Source organism: Diceros bicornis, chromosome 3 (genome assembly GCF_020826845.1).
Source record: "Diceros bicornis minor isolate mBicDic1 chromosome 3, mDicBic1.mat.cur, whole genome shotgun sequence".
In the NCBI taxonomy this organism is placed as follows: domain Eukaryota; kingdom Metazoa; phylum Chordata; class Mammalia; order Perissodactyla; family Rhinocerotidae; genus Diceros; species Diceros bicornis.
This window is the reverse complement of record NC_080742.1, coordinates 53,649,786-53,667,735: the sequence shown is the minus strand read 5'-3', so window position 1 is coordinate 53,667,735 and position 17,950 is coordinate 53,649,786. Positions and strand designations below refer to the sequence as shown.

The window sequence follows — 17,950 nt, the reverse complement described above, 5'->3', positions numbered from 1 at the left end:
TGTATTAAAATACATAGGACTTAATGTAAAACCAGACAAAAGTTTAGGTATTGTTCAAGAGATAAAGTGACAATTAGAAAGACAACACTCAGCCCAAAAAGGCGAATCGTTAATGAGAGAATTCGTCTATTTGGAAACAAAAGGGAGCTTGAACAAATGGCATGAGGAGGGTTCAATGCAATCTCCTCTGGCAAATCTATGATCGCATTTGTATGTTACATATGGAACCCCAGGACAAAATCTCTCCATCTGATGCCCCTAGTGTGACCTCCACTTTAGGGGTCAGACGTTACTCTTGGCCAAGCCTGTCCACTGCGCCTCCAGGTTGCAGGCCTTGGCTCCTCAAGGATGAACAGGGCTTCTTCAATGATTATGTGATGATTACCTGATGATTACACTATTTACCTCCAGAAAGTTTTTGGAGAAATGATGTAAGCCCCTCGGTAGGCTCTTACTTAGTTAGTCAAGGTAAAAAATTTAAATCTTCAGGACTTGATTTTTTTCCCCACAATTTTTTATTTGAGACAACTTTGGGATCTCAGTTCTGTACCTCTGAGTATTTGGAATTCCAGCTTTCTAATGTTCGATTTTTCCATTAGTCAAACCCATGCTCTGAATAGAAATTTATCAGAGACATACTACCTTAAAAGTACTTTGCTTTGGGATAGTAAATGAGAGTTCAGAAAGAATTTCATAAAGGGTTATGATATCCATTACTCAGAAGAAATGATTGATCAAGTAGAAATTATGGATATTCTAATGTAAAATGTAGCCTTGCCTCTCCCACCTCAGTCATTCTAACCATTAAATAACATGTAAGAAATTTAAATCTTGCACAAAATGTTAACTACCTTGGACAAAGGAAACCGGTGAGACACATATTTCTGGGCTCAAGTGAGGGGAGACTCTACCTTGGAAAAGTTACATTATAGTTTCTAAATCGAGGTAAATTATACCAAAGAATTAAATACTGGTGAAATGGCAAACTAAATGACTCAGAGCAGAAACAATTCTGGCAGTATATATATGAGATCTGAAAATGGGACCAGGGAAGGACAGAAGGAGGAATGTCTGTTTGCATGCAGACAGATCTGAAGAGAAGATGCAAAGTGCTGTCAGCTCCTGTCTGCTTCTGTCAACTGGAGCACAAGCAATCTTGAATTTGGTATTGAATTGGGAGCCACGATGAATAGTTCACTTTGAAGACTGATTCCAAAATATTGGAATTCCTGGACAAGTGGAGGCTCTTCAATTGCAGAAAATAATCTAGACTTAATTTCTCGTGTTTATTTGTCTGTTTTTAAATTACACAAGTTGTTATAGCAATGCAATTTTTTTTTTTACAAAAAGAAAGGGGAAAATCAATAATTTCAGCATCCAAAATTGCATTTTAATTGATTCCTATCTGCACAGGTACAAGTTTTTCTGCTTTGTTCCTTTTTCAAAACAAGCTTATTTATTGGGCTATAACACAATATAGAAAAATTCACAAACCATAAATGTACAGGTAAATGAATTTTCACAAAGTGAACATCCCATGTTACTGCCACTGAGATAAAGAAATACAACAGAATGAATACCCCCTGTATTCGCTATTCCCTTTCCTCTCCAAGGTAACCACTATCCTGACTTCTAACATCCTAGATTATTTTTGCTAGTTTTTGAAGTTTTTTTTATAAACGGACACATTCAGTATGTACTCTTTTCTGTGTGGTATTTTTGCTCAATTTAACTTTCATGAGATTTATTTATTTTCTTGCATGTAGCAGTTGTTGGTTCATTTTTATTGGTGTATAGTATTCTAATTTATATATTCAAATATATAATATATAAAATATAAAATAATCTAAGATATATATACACACACCGTAATTTATCTATCTATTCTGCTTTTTTCTATAGACAATAGATACTGTTATGCATTTAACTGGATTATTTCCAATTTTTAGCTATTAGGGATAATGCTGCTATGAACATTATTTTACACATTTATGTACACTTTTTTGTTGAGCATCCAAGGGAGTGGAATTGCTGAGTTATAGGGTGTCAATTCACACACCCACTAGCAGCGTACAAATGTTCCAGTTATTCCACATCTTCTCCAACATTTGGATTGTCAGTCTTCCTTGTTTTAGGTATTCTGGTAAATGAGTAGTGCATTTTATTATGATTTTAATTTGCATTTCCCTGATGACTAATGAAGAGGAGTATCTTTTCATATCTTTACGGGCCATTTGGCTGTTCTCCTGAAGTGCCTGTTCAAATCTTTAGCCCATTTTTCGCTGGGTTGACTGTCTTTTCTTGATTTGTATCAGTTCTTTATATAGTCTGGATATGAGTTCTTTGTCAGTTGCATTTATTGCAAATATCTTCTCTCAGTCTATGGCTTACTTTTCACTTTCTTAATTGTGTCTTTTGATGAATATAAGTTCTTTTTTTTTGTGAGAAAGATTAGCCCTGAGCTAACATTGTTGCCAATCCTGCTCTTTTTGCTGAGGAAGATTGTCCCTTGGCTAACCTCTGCCCATCTTCCTCTACTTTGTGTGTGGGATGCCACCACAACCTGGCTTGATGAATGGTGCATATGTCTGCACCTGGGATCCGAACCTGCGAACCCTGGGCCACCGAAGCAGAGCATGCGAAATTGACCACTACGCCACCGGGCTGGCCCTATAAATATAAGCTCTTAATTTTAAGGTAGTCCAACTTAACAATCTTTTCCTCTATGGTTAATGCTTTTAATGTACTACTTAAGAGTGCCCCAAGGTTATGAATATATTCTCCTTGTTATCATCAAGAAGCTGTATTGTTTTACCTTTCACTTTTGGATCAACAATCCAGGCAGAATTGATTTTATAGATGGTGTATGGTGTCAAGATTCTTTTTACCCCATAGAAATATCCAAACAATCTAGCATCATATTGAAAAAAAAACCATTCTTTTCCCACTGTCCTGCAGTGTCACCTTTGTCATAAACCAGGTGACTGTATACATACAGGTTTGTGCCTGTTCTCTCTAGTCTATTCCATTAGTCTATTTGTCTGTCCATGAGACAATACCATAGTATCTTATTGCTATAGCTTTATAATAACTCTTGATAACTGATAGTATAAAACTTCCAACTGTTATTCTTTTTCTTCAAGATTATCATGGTTTCTCTTTTTTTTTGGCTTTTTGCATTTCCATATAAATTTTAGACTCAGTTTGTCAATTGTACAAAAATTCTTACTGAGATTGTGTTTGGGATTGCATTAAAAGTTGATATCAATTCTATGAGTATTGATACCTTTACAGTATTGAATATTCCAAGCCATACATGTGTTATATCACTCCATTTATTTAGATCTTCTTTAATTTTTCTCAATTATATTTTACGGTTTTCTGTGTAGATATATTGTATATCTTTTGATACATAAGCCTAGGTACTTGATGGAGTTTTTTGGTTTTTTTGGTTTCTTTTTCAGTGAGGAAGATTGGCCCTGAGCTAACATCTGTGTCAGTCTCCCTCTATTTTGTGTGTGGGACGCTGTCACAGCATGGCTTTACGAGTGGTGTTTAGGTTGGCGCCCAGGATCCAAACCTGAGAACCCCAGGCTGCCAAAGCTGAGCACACGAACTTAACCGCTACGCCACTGGACCAGCCCTGATAACATTTCCATTATACACTTGAGGAAACAGACTCTGAGAAGATGAACAATTAATCCAGTATCATCCAATGATAGCATTGGGATTCAACTTTATTCACTTTGTTCCCATAGCCTTTTTACCTTTCTCTGTTATATTGCCTCTGATATTTAATTGCCCGTAAGGTGGAGAATGTTAGCTAAATAGAAGAGAAACACGCAGGAAAAATTTTATTTATTTAATTTTTTCATGTGTTTGAAAGATATTTGTTAGGCATTCCTTAGATGCAATACCAAAGAGATACTTAGCAATGTTCATGAGGTTCTAAACTGACCTCCAGCAATATGTATCACAGCGCAGTGATACTTTGCCTGTGGCTATAATTGAAGAAATATGAGTTTAATAATAAAATGCCCGTATTCTTTTATTTATGACTGCATTCTCCCATTCACTGACCAGATGGTCTGGCTGCTCCAAGATCAGCGGGCTGAATACGATAAAGTCCTTTCTATCAAGGAGCTTTTACTCAAAGGAGGGAAGAAATAAAGGCAGAAAATAAGTAAATATACACATTATTAAATAAGGTAATATCAAAAAATAAAACTGGATGGGGCAGGCCCTGTGGTGTGGTGATTAAGTTCAGCCCGTTCCGCTTCGGCAGCCCGGGTTCACGGGTTCGGATCCCCAATGCGGACCTACACCACTCGTCAGCCACGCTGTGGCAGCGACCCACATGTAAAGTGGAGGAAGATTGGCACAGATGTTAGCTCAGGGCTAATCTTCATCAAGCGAAAAACGAGGAAGATTGGCACCAGATGTTAGCTCAGGTCTGATCTTCTTCTGCAAAAAAAAAAAACCAAAACTGGATGATATGAAAGAGCATCAGTGGTAGATGGTAGATCCAAGAATCTTCTCTGAAGAGGTAAGACAATAGGACGTGAAGTGGCTGCCATGTGCAGATGTGGGTCAGAGTTTCTGTGCAGAGAATGTCTAAATGTGCCAAGGGGCAGAAATGAGCTGGGTGCATCTGAGGAAACGAAGGAGGACCAGTGGGTCTGGGGTGTGGTGAGGAATAGGGAAAGAAAGGAAGTAAAGCTGGAGAGTTGGCTGTGGCCACATCATGTGGGACCTTGTGGGTCAGGGTAGAGTTTGGATCCAGAAAGCTAATCATATCCCATATAAATCATATATATACCTATATTCTGTCTTCTGGAACGTTATTAAACCTCTGCCAGTAGATAGAGTTCTGAACTAGTAGTTCTGGCTTCTTGTTCTGGTTTGGGATTCTTTCCAGTTCAAATTCGGAATATATTCATGCTATCCTCTTTGGTATCATGACCCTCAGCACACAAACCCTTAAGTGGGATCTTTTCTCCCACAAGGAAAAACTTACTTTGTTGTCATTATCTTTCTGTTGGGGATAATTTTTTACTTCAATCACTGACTAGTTTAAGAATGATAATTTTTACTGAATCAAATTGTGTACAATATTTGGTTACATACAAATGAGTGTGTGTTTGTAGGTGTGTGTATTTATATACACGTATATACCCTATAGCGTATGTATAAACAGTATAATGTAGTGTTAGAGACATGAGTATTTAAGTCAGGAAGACCGTGATTTGCATTCTGGATCTTCTACCTAATAGCTATATGACCTTGAGCAAGTTCCTTACCTCTTTATGCCCCAATTTTATCTCCTAAAAAATAGGGGTATTAACAATACCTACCTGCTATGGACTGAATTGTGTCTCCTGAAATTTATATGTTGAAGCCCTAACCTATGATGTGAGTGTATTTGGAGATAGGCTCTATAAGGAGGTAATTAAGATTAAATGAGGACGGGGCCAGCCGCATGGCTTAGCGGTTAAGTGCGCACGCTCCGCTGCTGGCGGCCCGGGTTCGGATCCCGGGCGCACTGACGCACTGCTTCTCCGGCCATGCTGAGGCCACGTCCCACATATAGCAACTAGAAGGATGTGCAACTATGGCATACAACTATCTACTGGGGCTTTGGGGAAAAAAAAAGGAGGAGGATTGGCAATAGATGTTAGCTCAGAGCCGGTCTTCCTCAGCAAAAAAAGAGGAGGATTAGCGTGGATGTTAGCTCAGGGCTGATCTTCCTCACAAAATAAATAAATAAATAAAAAATAAAGATTAAATGAGGTCATAAGGGCAGGGCCCTGATTGCATGGGATTAGTGTCCTTATGAGAAGAGACACCAGAGAGCTCGCTTGCTCACTCTCTCTCTGCCATGTGAAGACACAGGAAGAAGGCAGTCATCTGCAAGCCAGAAAGAGAGCTCTCACCAGAAACCGAATGGGCCAGCAACTTGATCTTGGACTTCTTAGCTCCAAAGCTGTAAGAACTAAATTTCTGTTAAGAACAACAGTCTATGGTATCCTCATAGGATTGTTGAGCTAATAAGCTTGGAGCAGTACCTGACTCGTAGGAAATGTTTGCTAATATAAGTGTTATTATTATTATCCTGGATCACTTATAAGAATATACATAACAAAAGGAAAATTATAAATAGTAAAAGTCAAGATCAGGGAAAACATTTGATTGAAAATCAACCCTTAGGGGAAAGTTGAAATGTTAATATTCAGACCATTAAGGGCAAACACGAGCGTCAAGCTGCCAGGGAGCAATGGGCGCGTCGGTTGTCCCGCTGTCTGCTGCTTTAGGATGAGAATCCCACCAGGCACACTCAGCATGTCCTCCAGATCAATTGGTGGCTGCCTCCACCACCTGTTATTTTATGTTCCCTGGACCAGGCTTGTGAAATGCTCCAGTGCCTGGCATAGATGCTCGGCTCTGTGCATAAAACGTCCAGCTTGGGAGGCCAGCTTGCTGCTGCAGGGCGGCCTGTGCCGCAGAGGTGGCAAAAGGGATTGGCTGCCACTCAGAAACTTGTGGCAAATATCACACAGAGCCCGCTGACTCTTCATGTGAATGCACAACGCGTTGAGAGATGAAATGGCACTCCTGGCTGCCAAACAACGGGTAAAAAAAAAAACCAAGGCCCACATATGTTTGTGATAGGGAGTATTTCACCACGCGGCAAGGGATCTGCATTTTATGTAGGTGATTTTGAAGTGCTGGCCGAGCTCCTGCCCCCTCATGCCTCAGCGCGGGATTGGGGGTGGCGTGTGGTGATGAGGAGGGGAATGACGGAGGGAAAAGAGCCCCAGTGTTAACAAAGGCAACTCTGTGAGGCTTGGACTGAGAATACTGTCCAAATGTCAAGCGTCTGATAATGAAAAAAACGGACCTTAGCCGTGGACTCGCTTTTCAGCATTAGACACATGAAACGGAAGCATGCGTATGTGTCTGCCAAAAAAGAAACCTCACTCTCTGCCAAATTCCACAACTCTTAATTTAAAACTCGAAACCAAAGTAGATTTGTCTCTGGATGGTTCCCTAAAATGTCCACTTAGAGGAATGACAGCTCTCCCAGGGGAGCAACAGGGTACTGAGAGAGGGAGCGGTTTTCTCCATGTATTCCTGTCAGGCGATGCCCAGGAAAACCAAAAGCAGCACCAGCCAGCCTTCGAGGAACAGATGAAGAACAAGTGCTGTTGGTTGCCCCTTGGTGGTGCTGCCTAGAGGTAGCAAGCCTTTGGTATCTGCACCATTCTAAGACTCAGACACCACCTTATTATATCTGCGGCAATGACCTTTTCTGAGCTTCGGTTTGTTCTGTAAAATGCAAAGTTTGGACTGAATTATCTCTAAGGTATCTTCTAAGAAAGATCTAAATATCTATGTTTCATTAATGCCCAGAGGGGCTCAGTTAGCAAGCAGTATGGAATAATATAGTGGCCTTCAGTGTGTGTGTGTTTGTACATATGTAGACTTAGTAGTGTTATAGTGTAGATAAGAGGTCTAATCTTCTTTCTCCTTGGCTGGTGACAACCCATGGCCATCACTGTCAGGGCCACCTTGCTGCTCCTTTTGGGGTCTGTCTCTGCCTTTCTCCAAATGTCACAGCTGCAGTTCATGATCTGTTTTGATGTTGCTGTTGACTTTGAAATGCAGAACATTTTGTTCTTACATAATCTAATCGTCATTTCAACACCAAGGATTTTGACTCCACATTTAGAAATATAAAATTTTAATCAGAATAATAACACTGATGAATTTCTTAAAGAAGTTCTTTCTAGAATAAGTTTCATGAAGCTAAATTTTCTGAAGAAAGCATTGAAACCATTTCAATTTTTTCTACCTTTATTTCACTGAAAGTCTTTTTATTGAGACTAATTATTTTCCATGTAAATATTGAAAGAAAAGTTTGAGTCACCAGTTTTCCTTCTTATCAGATCTTACTGGGCATAGCTTTTGCTATCATGAGTTTTGCATAATTTCCAACAATTTTTTCCCTGATTGCAGATTGAGTCATTGTTATTTTTATTTTGTGTTTTCATTATCAATATCAATTCATTTTATTCAATAATTTCATGATGTATCGTCTCAGCTAAGTAGCATTTACAGCCAGAACAAATTTTAGATCTCATTTTCCAGGTGGGGAAACTGAAGCCCAGAGGTTAAGTGACTGTCCCAAGGTTTCCTACCCATTTCATAGCTGAGCTGAGATTAGATTCCAGGCCTCCTGGCTTGCAGCCCAGTGGTTTTCTACTTCACAAGGGTACTTCTGGAAAGATGGATTGGCAGCAGTATGCTAGTATAGTTAAAATTGGAGCCTGCATACATGTCTGCCATAATTAAGGCGGGCCTGAGAAATAATGTGTTTTATATCTAGTGTTAGCTCTGAGGTCACATGCATGTGCCCACCTCCTGTAGACTGACAGAGTATCAGAGTTTTTTAAAAGGTACTAGAGCTTCGTAGGTGGTGAGGCCAGGTTCATCCCATATTAAGAAAAGTTTTGGCTTTATCCAGGAATTTCTGATATTAATAAAAGAACAGACGCTGAAATTGGCTAAAATGAACAGAGAAAACATGGTGGGCAGAGCCTCTGAGTAAGAGGATACAGGGCAGGGCACAGGCAGGATGCACAGTCTGGTTTCTAGTCTGGAGCCTGGAGAATGAAAGCTGGGAAAGAAACTGGAAAGGGATCATTGGGCCTCCATGATAGGCAAAGGGTGAGTGTTCTGTTGTTTAAGCAGTGGGGGGCCAGTGAAGTTTTTTTTCCAATTTTTTTACTGTGGTAAAATACACATAACATAAAATTTACCATCTTAACCATTTTTAAGTGTACAGTTCAGTGGTATTAAATACATGCATAATGTTGTGCAGCCATCACCACCATCCATCTCCATAGCTCTTTTCATCTTGTAAACTGAAACTCTGTACCCATTAAATACTACTTCCCCATTCCCCGCTCCCTAGCCCCTGACAACCACCATCCTACTTTCTGTCTCTGAATTTGACTACTCTAGGTACCTCATACAAGTGAAAGCATACGGTGTTTGTCGCTATGGAAGGTGTTTAAGCACATTTTCAAAGCTGTTCTTTGGGAAGTTTAAAATGGCAGCAATAGGATGAATTCAGAGTGAGGAGAGGTCAGGGAAGGGGGATACCCAGGAAATAGGGAGTCATGTTAGGAGCTTTATTTGTAGAAGGTTCTCCCGCTACGTCCTGAGACCGCCTTCTTGATGCTTGATTCTGAACTCCTAAAATACAGGTCGGAGGGATAAGCTTTGGAATGTCCATGCTTTGAGGACCAATTGCTGTTTGAGAGATGGTTTTTACTGTTTACCCACACCAACTTAAAAGCAGCATCCACAGGGAGAGCCTGGCATGCTGGTGTCACCCTGGTACGCTCCTCAAGCAGCCATAATAGGTCCCTCCAGCTCCCTAAAGCACAAGCCCTGACCCATGACCTATACTTGACCCTGACCCGGGTTTGGCTTATGGAGCCCTCAGGCCTGTGATCTGCTACACTCTCCTCAGGAACTTCTCCCCAAATATTCTGGTTTCCAATAGGAATCAGACCTTCAGCTAGAGATCATCCAGAGAAATCGAAGAGAAGGTGCCCACCAACTTCATAGCTTGACTGTTTTGCAGAGCCATGACCAACAAGAGGCAGTCTCGTGTAACAAGAGGGAGGTGGACTGTGGAGTTAGACAAACATGGTTTGAATTTCAGTTTTGCCACTTTCTACCTGTGGGCTGGTTCCTGGTTCTATAAACTCTGAGTGACAACAAATAGTTCATAGGGGTGTTGGGAAGGCGAAAGGAGATGCTAACGATGGCTGCCGGTTCTTCGGCATTTGCAGCCTTCAGGCCTGTGGTCCTCCACACACTTTTTTTATCCACAATTTTATGGAATACTCGAGCTCCCCTGTAAATTATGTGATGGTATTTACTAATTTATAAATGAGGAAACAGAAGCTTCACCTGAGAAACTTGCTTAGGGCTTTAAATGGTAGTAGAATCCAAGATTTGACAACCCAAATCTCGATCCTTTCCATGCACCACACTGCCTTTAACTACCTGTGAGGGCAGTGGAATGGGAAGGGATGGAGTACTCTGGTTGGCCTGACGTAGGCTACTTGTCTGCCCTTGGAGTGTGTGTGGGGTGGTGGTGACAAGGCGAGGGTGGGGTGTTGGAGGTGGCCAGTATATTTGGCAGCACATCCAGACAACATAGAATCATTTGTTCCCTAAAGGAAAGCAGAGTGCTTCCAAGGAGGAGGAGGATGGGGAAGGCATGGTGTGCAGACGGAAAGTGGTAACAACCACAGCTTCCTAATCGTGCTTTTCTAAAACTAACGTTAACTTTATTTTGTGTCTTTGACTGCACACAACTAAAAAATGAAGAAAACAATAACCACAGTCCTTTGAGCGGAAGGGAAGGTCAAGCTAGGATTTGAACGTTTCCATGGATAATCCACAGAGGAAATGACAGAAGGCTGGCCACCTGCCTTTCTTGGACTTCCTGCTGACAATTCATTTTTTTAGAATTTTAGACAGCTTCGGGAGTGTTATAAACTATTTCTGAAGGAACTAATAGTTCCAGAATGGTCTTCAGCAGGTCCTTGATTGCACTGACAAAATCAGAGCAAGCAAAGAGCAGTAAATGTGACTTTTGCATTCAACTAGTTGAGAAGGGATGAGACGTTAAAATGATATTTAATGAAGGATAGTAACTGTTAAACAGATTTGAGACAATGATTACCAAATGCAGCTAATTCCCTGGAAAAATGTGTTGGCTTTGTTACAGAAATTGTTAAACAGAATCTTCAACTCTCTCCAAGCTCTGTTGATTTCTACAAAGAGAGATGTCCTGATTTATGGATTCTTTGGACCTGGGGAAAGTTCTGCAGTCCATTTATGGGAATCAGACTGTGGGCAGAAAACCAGAACACAGCAATCAAACCATACCCCACCCCCTCCGCCCCCATAATAAAACTTGCTATCATCAGAGAGCTTCGTGACAGTCACAGGTTAGGTTCTCCGGAAGTAGGCATTGAGGCCAAGTTTGGGGTGCAAGATGTTTATGAGAGATAACACCTGTGAAAGGAAGGTGAATTGGCAGAGGAGGAAATCCAACTGTGATAGAGGCCTGACAAATGTGGCCAACCTGGCAGGGAGCTCTGGAGAGAGTATTTTCCAACAGTGTCCCACATTGGGCCAAAATGACCATGCCTTAATACCCCCACCTCACTCGTCACCAAAAGTGAGCTGCCCCGGGAGGGGCATCGTCTTGGGAAAGGCTGCACTCTGCAGCTGAGGCAGACCCTGAAGGAGCTGGCAGCTGGAGGCTGTCTGCTGACTGGACTCCCTGCAGTGAGCAGAAGTCCAGCCTTGAAGGGGGATCTGATGGTGCATCTCTATGTCTGCCACAAAGGCCACCCGGATAGAGTAGTTGCAGACTCTCAGGATGCAGCAGGAGCTGGTGGTTTGCCTAAGACCACGTGGGATATTGGTCTTCCTTTGTTTGCATCATGTAATCTTTTGCCTAAGCTCTCAGTGTAACTATGTCTTCTATCTGCATTATAAAGATGAACCCAGGCTTGCTTTTCAATTCATATCAAGATTCCAAGATAAGAACAACAGATCTTACAGGAAAAAGAATAAAGAATTGTCAGTAAATATTTCCCCTTTTCAGTTACTTATTACAGAATAAGAAAGCACTCCAAAATTCAGTAGCTTAACCAACAAGAGTTTATTATTTCTCAGCGTTATGTGGGTAGAAGGGGCTCAGCTGGGTGGTTCTTCTGACTCACATGGGGTAGGCTGAGGCCACATATGCAGGTGCATTCAGCTAGGAGTTTGGCTAAAGCTGGGACATCCAAGGTGGTCTCTTCTCCTCCAGTGCTCTCTCCATATGCCCTCTAACCATGCAGTGTCCTAACCTGGGCTTCACAGCATGGTGGCTGGTCTGCCAAATTGAGAAGCCAAAGATGCCAGTCCTTGTAAGGCCAGGGTTCAAAAGCCCCAGAATATTATTTCCATTGCATTCTCTTGGTCAAGCAAAGCACAGAACAAGGCCAGATTCCTCTTGGTGGCAAGAATGGCAAAGAATTTAGGACCGTTGTTAATCCACTACATTTTCCTAAAACATTATGTCTCAATCCTTGCAAATATAGATTCTCAGGCTCTCTCTCCAGATATTCTGACTTTATTGGTCTGGGGTAGGACTTGAGGATCAGTATATAAGCTTGTCAGAGAATTCTAATATGCAGCCAGTTTGGGGTAGCCCTAAACTGGGATGTTTTTGTCCCTCTGTTGATACTGAAATGGCCTCCATCTTGCAGGAACCCCATGTGGCTTATGTATGGATAAACTTCCACTTGATGCCTAGAGGGGGCTCTAAATCCTGACCTATTTTCTTACTTACAGGCCAACCAGAAACCTGAGAACATAGTTTTACTCTTAACAAACCAGCCATTGATCTGAAGCATCACATTTAGAAAAGTGTCCTCTAGTCAACAGTATCTATTGGTGTGGCTCTGGTTCTCTGAAATCCTCAGCCAAAACCCTGAGCTCAATTTTAGGTCAGTCCCTGCCATGCATTGTAGGTTTACAAGTGGTCTTTGTTCTCTCAAAACACTGATAGACCATTGGTAATTTAGACTCGTAGAAAAACTCGTTTATTTATTCAAAACATTCGCTTCGCTTTCCCAGCAGAGTTCTGTCCTGTGCTGAAATGATGTGGTCCTCATGTGCAGAGTTTTTAGATGGTAGTGTTTCTTTGTTACTTTTCAGCAAAGATACAACTAGATCAAGCATGGTAAACATCATACAGAGCAGTTCTCAGCAAAGATGTTGTCCACCAGTGGCAGTGAATTTGTTTCTGGATATTAAATAATGATCAAATTCTATAGTGGACTGATACAATTAATGCCATGTGAAATCAAAAATAAAAATGCAGTGATTTAGACTGAAGCCGTATCAAGGGTAAACTCAGCACTTCCACTAGGTGATTGTTAGGTTATTTAATAAGTGTTCTTAACCTGGGGTAAGAGTTTGTGGTTAGGATTCAAGAGGTCAGTGAACTTAGAAGGGAAAAAATTGCATCTTTATACTCACTAACGTCTAACTGAAACAGCATTTCCTTCTATTATGAATTATGAAATTTAGCATTTCCTCCCATTATGAATGTAGGTAACAAACCACAGTGGCATTGGCAGTACCTTTGACTTGGTTGCCAATAGAAAGCAAAACCATTTTCATATCAAATACATACGTTGTGGCAAATACCTTGACACAACATTTATGACCATCACTACTTTAAAATTACAGTAGTTATCAGACCCACTGGTTGCTCTTATGGAATGTGCATATAGAAGGACGTATATTGCTACGTCACATTTCTTTTTTACTATTTTGATAATTTCAATGTAATGACTTCATTTGTAATCTATTGTGTGTGTGTGTGTGTGTGTGTGTGTATGTATGTATAGCCAGCCCTGGTGGTCTAGTGGTTAAGATTCAACGCTTTCACTGCTGCGGCCCAGGTTCTTTTCCCAGTCAGGGAACCACACCACCCGTCTATCGGTTGTTATACTGTGGCGGCTGCATGTTGCTGGGATGCTGAAAGCTGTGCCACTGGTATTTCAAATACCAGCAGAGTAACCCATGGTGGACAGGTTTCAGTGGAGCTTTCAGACTAAAAGAGACTAGGAAGAAGGACTGGGCCACCCACTTGCAAAAAGTGAAAACCCTATAAAATAGCAGTGGAGCGTTGTCTGATACAGCACTGGAAGGTGGGAGGATGGTGCAGAAAGACCCGGCAGGCTTCCACTCTGCTGTACACAGTGTCACTAGGAGTCAGAATCCACTTGATGGCACTAACAACAACAAAATATATAGTGTATTTAAAAACATTATTCCGAGAGGTTTCCATAGTCTGCACTAGACAGCCATATGGGTCCATGGCAAAAAAAAAGACTAAGAGCCCATGAGAGACTATTTGCATTGTGGAAAATAATTTATAGACCCTTCCCAACCCAAACCACAGACCAGCTTTGGTGACCCCAGATTGAGAAGTTATCAGCTTAGCCATCAGGTAGACTTGAATTTTATTTCTAGTTTTTATCTTGGCGATTCTAACTACTTCTACTATCACTTTACTCAAGTGACATCCTAGTATAGGGATTAAGAGAACGCATACTGTGTTAGACCTGGATTATTAGCTCCCTGCCCCACCACTTACTAGCTGTGTGACCTTGGACATGTTGCTTAACCTCTCCAAGAGGTTCCTCATCTGTGAAGTGAGGTTAATATTAATACCTGCCTCTCCCACTGGAGGATTAATTATTGGGAGTAATTGAGATCACGCTTATACCTTACTAGACACTCTATCTGGCACCTAGGAAGCATGTAATAAATGTTTATTCCTATTGCTTTTATTGACCTCTCCTAGTATTTATCTCTTTTCACAGGGCAAGAAGCTATACGCCTGTCCAATAGGGTTCTTAAGAGATGCTATGTCTTAAAGGCTCAGAAGATGAAATGGGCTAAATATTATTCCTCCGATAGGCCAAAACTCCTGTAATTGTATCCAGTTTTAACTTCGCTGTAACAAGGACACTGTCTTGGTGAGAGGGGGAAGAAGTGGAGGAGCTGGGGAGGTGTTCCGAATTTTGCTACATGGCAGTCTAATAATAGTAAATAAAAGTGGCTCAAACGAGTAATGAGATGTTTCTAAAGCACTGAGTCCTTTCTAGTTTAACGATAATCTGAAACATCCCTGTTGACAATAAATGAAGCATCCAGCCTTTTTGCTTTTGTTTTTGTTTTTTTTTCCATTTGTACTAAGCTTCTAACATCTGGAAACAGGGAAGAAGGGGGAATATAGGAGTTTAGATTTAGAGAGTAAAAAACAATCAAGCAAAACAAAAACCCCAAATATTTGGGAGCTTCTTGCTCTTCTGCTGTCCAGCATGGAGATGTGGGTGTTTATTTTTGTTCCTAATATTTATTTTTTATGCAGCAACTGGATTCCCAAGGTTTAGATTCTGGCACCAGTTCTGTCTTCTGAGAGCTGCTTGCCAGAGGGAGACTTCCTATTTATGCCTTTGTTGCCATTCAGTTGCTTCTCCATATCCTCCCCACTTACTGTTTTTAGACATATGGCCCATCTCATCATCTCTGTGTTGGGCAGAAGAAAAAAGCATGACAGAATATGTTAAATTTCTTAAAGATTCATTTTGTGAGTTAGGCAGCATCAGTAAGTGGTTTTTCTTTTCTTTTTTTTTAAATTAAAAATTGAATAATAGGGGCTGGCCCGGTGGTGTAGTGGTTAAGTTCATGTGCTCCGCTTCGGTGGTCCAGGGTTCGCAGGTTCAGATCCCGGGCATGGACCTACACCGCTCATCAAGCCATGCTGTGGTAGCGACCCATGTACAAAATAGAGGAAGATGAGCACGAATGTTAGCTATGGGCGACTCTTCCTTAAGCAAAGAGGAAGACTGGAGGCAGATGTCAGCTCAAGGCTACTAATCTTCATCACCAAAAAAAAAAAAAATTGAATAATAACCAAAGAATATGTATAATACTTGTGTAAGATAAAATAAACAATGATAAATGAACACCCTTGTACTTACTAGCCGGTTTAAGAAATGCAACATTACCAGGAGCTTGTACTTCCCAATCCCATCCACTTCCCTCACTGCCCCTGGAGGTAAACCACTGTCCTGGATTTCATTTTTATCATCCTTTTTCTTTCCTTTAAATTAAAAGTTTTACTACAAATATACATCTCCATAAACAATATTTTACTTTTCATGTTTAATTTTATATAAATGGAATTATTCTCTATGTATTTTGCAGTAACATACTTTCACTATTCAGTACTTTATGAGATTCCTCCATGTTGATATGTTTAATTGTGCTTCATTCTTTTTCATTGCTGCATAGTATTCTATTATATGATTATATCATTCATCACTTCCACTACTGGTGGCCATTTGGAGTGTTTCCAGTTTTTTGCTACTACAAAGAATGTTGCTATTAAAATTGTTGCACATATCTACTTGTGCCTGTGTGCAAGAGCTTCTCTAAGAGTAATGCCTAGAGGTGGAATTGATGAGTTCACAGGGTTTGAGCATCTTCAACTTCATTAGATAATGCGAAACAGTTTTCCATTGATTGTATTTCTGCCAGTAATGTGTAAGAGTTCTGGTTATTCCACTGTCTTACCAATTCTTGGACTTGTCTCTAGTCAACTTTCACCTGGGCTTGTCAAATTGAAAGGGGGCTTAAAGTCCCTGTCCCTTCCCATGTCTAACATTCATGGTTTGTCTTCTTTTTCTCTTGCTGTCTTTCCCATCTTCTCTGGCTACCATCAAATTTAAAGACTGTAGCATCCACTCACACTGAAAGGGTAGAGTTGACATGTCATGTCCAAGTCTTGTTCTACTTTGGTTCTGCTGCTGCATTTTTCTTTCAGGATGCCATGCATGGAGGTTGGCTACCAAAATATCCAGCTGGAAAAAAACCCAGAAATTTATTCCTTCAGCACCTTTTCGCTTCAACTCACCAACAATGGCTCAGTAATGAGAAGCAACTAATAAAATGACATTATGCTTCTGATTGATAGGCAAGCCCTAGATCATTGGGAGAAGAACCTGAGTCTTTCTCCAACACAGCACAAATCCCCTCACTTCCATCACTTTTTTAATTGAAACAACAAGGAAGTGAAATTATTTAGCCAGTCACTTTGCTGTGAGTCTTACTAGAAAATTAAGAAGAAGAATAATTGGTAAAGATTACTCACCTAGTTCTTTAGCTAGCATTTCTCACATCTGCTTTATGGTATCCTTCTCCCTGGCCTGATTTTATTCATTTCCTATGGCTTGATACAGAAACCACAAAGAATTACTTAAAAAGAAATACACTGATTTTATACAAACCAATTTTAAAAAGTGCAGCATTTGGAAGACCAAAAAAAAACTGATGGCTACCCCACCTTATAAATTCTAAAATGAAACGTTTTTGCCTTATGGTGTTGTAAGAAAAGATACACATTTTAAAAGATGCTATTCGAGACCTCTCTGAATACGTGTTTTAAGTTGTTGTTTATACTTTTTTCCTTTTACAATAGCCTCCTTAGCTGGTCTTAACTAGCCTCCCTCCTCTCCAATCTACCCTTCTGTGTGTGCTTTTTTCCAAAATGCAAGTCTGATCATGTTTTTCCCTTGTTAAAAACCTCTCACTGACTCCCTGCTACCTGTAAAATAAAGCCCAAACTCTTTACATGGAAGAGGGAAGATGTTTGATCCGGCCTCTGCTTCCTTCCCGACCTGAACTCTCACTCTCCTTCCTTCTCGATTAGAATCCTGGAGAACAAAACAAAACGTCTTATAATTCCCCAAGCACGCCCTGCTGTTTTTGTCAGCCAGCAACTCCCATGAGATTCCCTCCCCTTTCCTCATAAGGCCCTTTCTACTCCTCTGATGGCCTGGAAAACCCGTTTGCCTTTCAAGGCTAAGCTGCAGCATCACCTCTAGGAACACTTCCTCCCCCCAGAACCCCTCCCTCTCTGCATCTCTCTCCCCGTGCGTCTCTTATTGCATGTGCCACACTGGGCTTCATCATTGAACTCTTTCATTGCCTTCCTCCCCTGTTTGGCACTGAGCTCCTTGAGAACAGGAATAATGTATCACTTACGTCTGTAGCAAACCCCTTAGCACGGTTCCTGGCACTCAGTAAATGTTCAGTGAATAAATCAAATTGGTCCCTACCTCATGTCCACACCCCTCTCGTGTGTGTGTGTGTGTGTGTGTGTGTGTGTGTGTGTGTGTGTGTGTGTTGTAATACTGCAATTCTCAAGGTATGGTTGCTCAGCAATTGTACACACCAAAATGTCTTCTAGGAAATAGACTAGACATGCTGAGATAATGAATAGTTCAAA

The 17,950-nt window shown here is 40.8% G+C and overlaps 1 protein-coding gene across 2 annotated transcripts in view; it reads left to right on the top strand.

Moving 5' to 3' along the window:
• CPVL (carboxypeptidase vitellogenic like) overlaps window positions 1-17,950 on the top strand; it is a 130,693-nt gene that overhangs the window by 101,707 nt on the left and 11,036 nt on the right. The gene's annotated exons all lie outside the window — the stretch shown is intronic.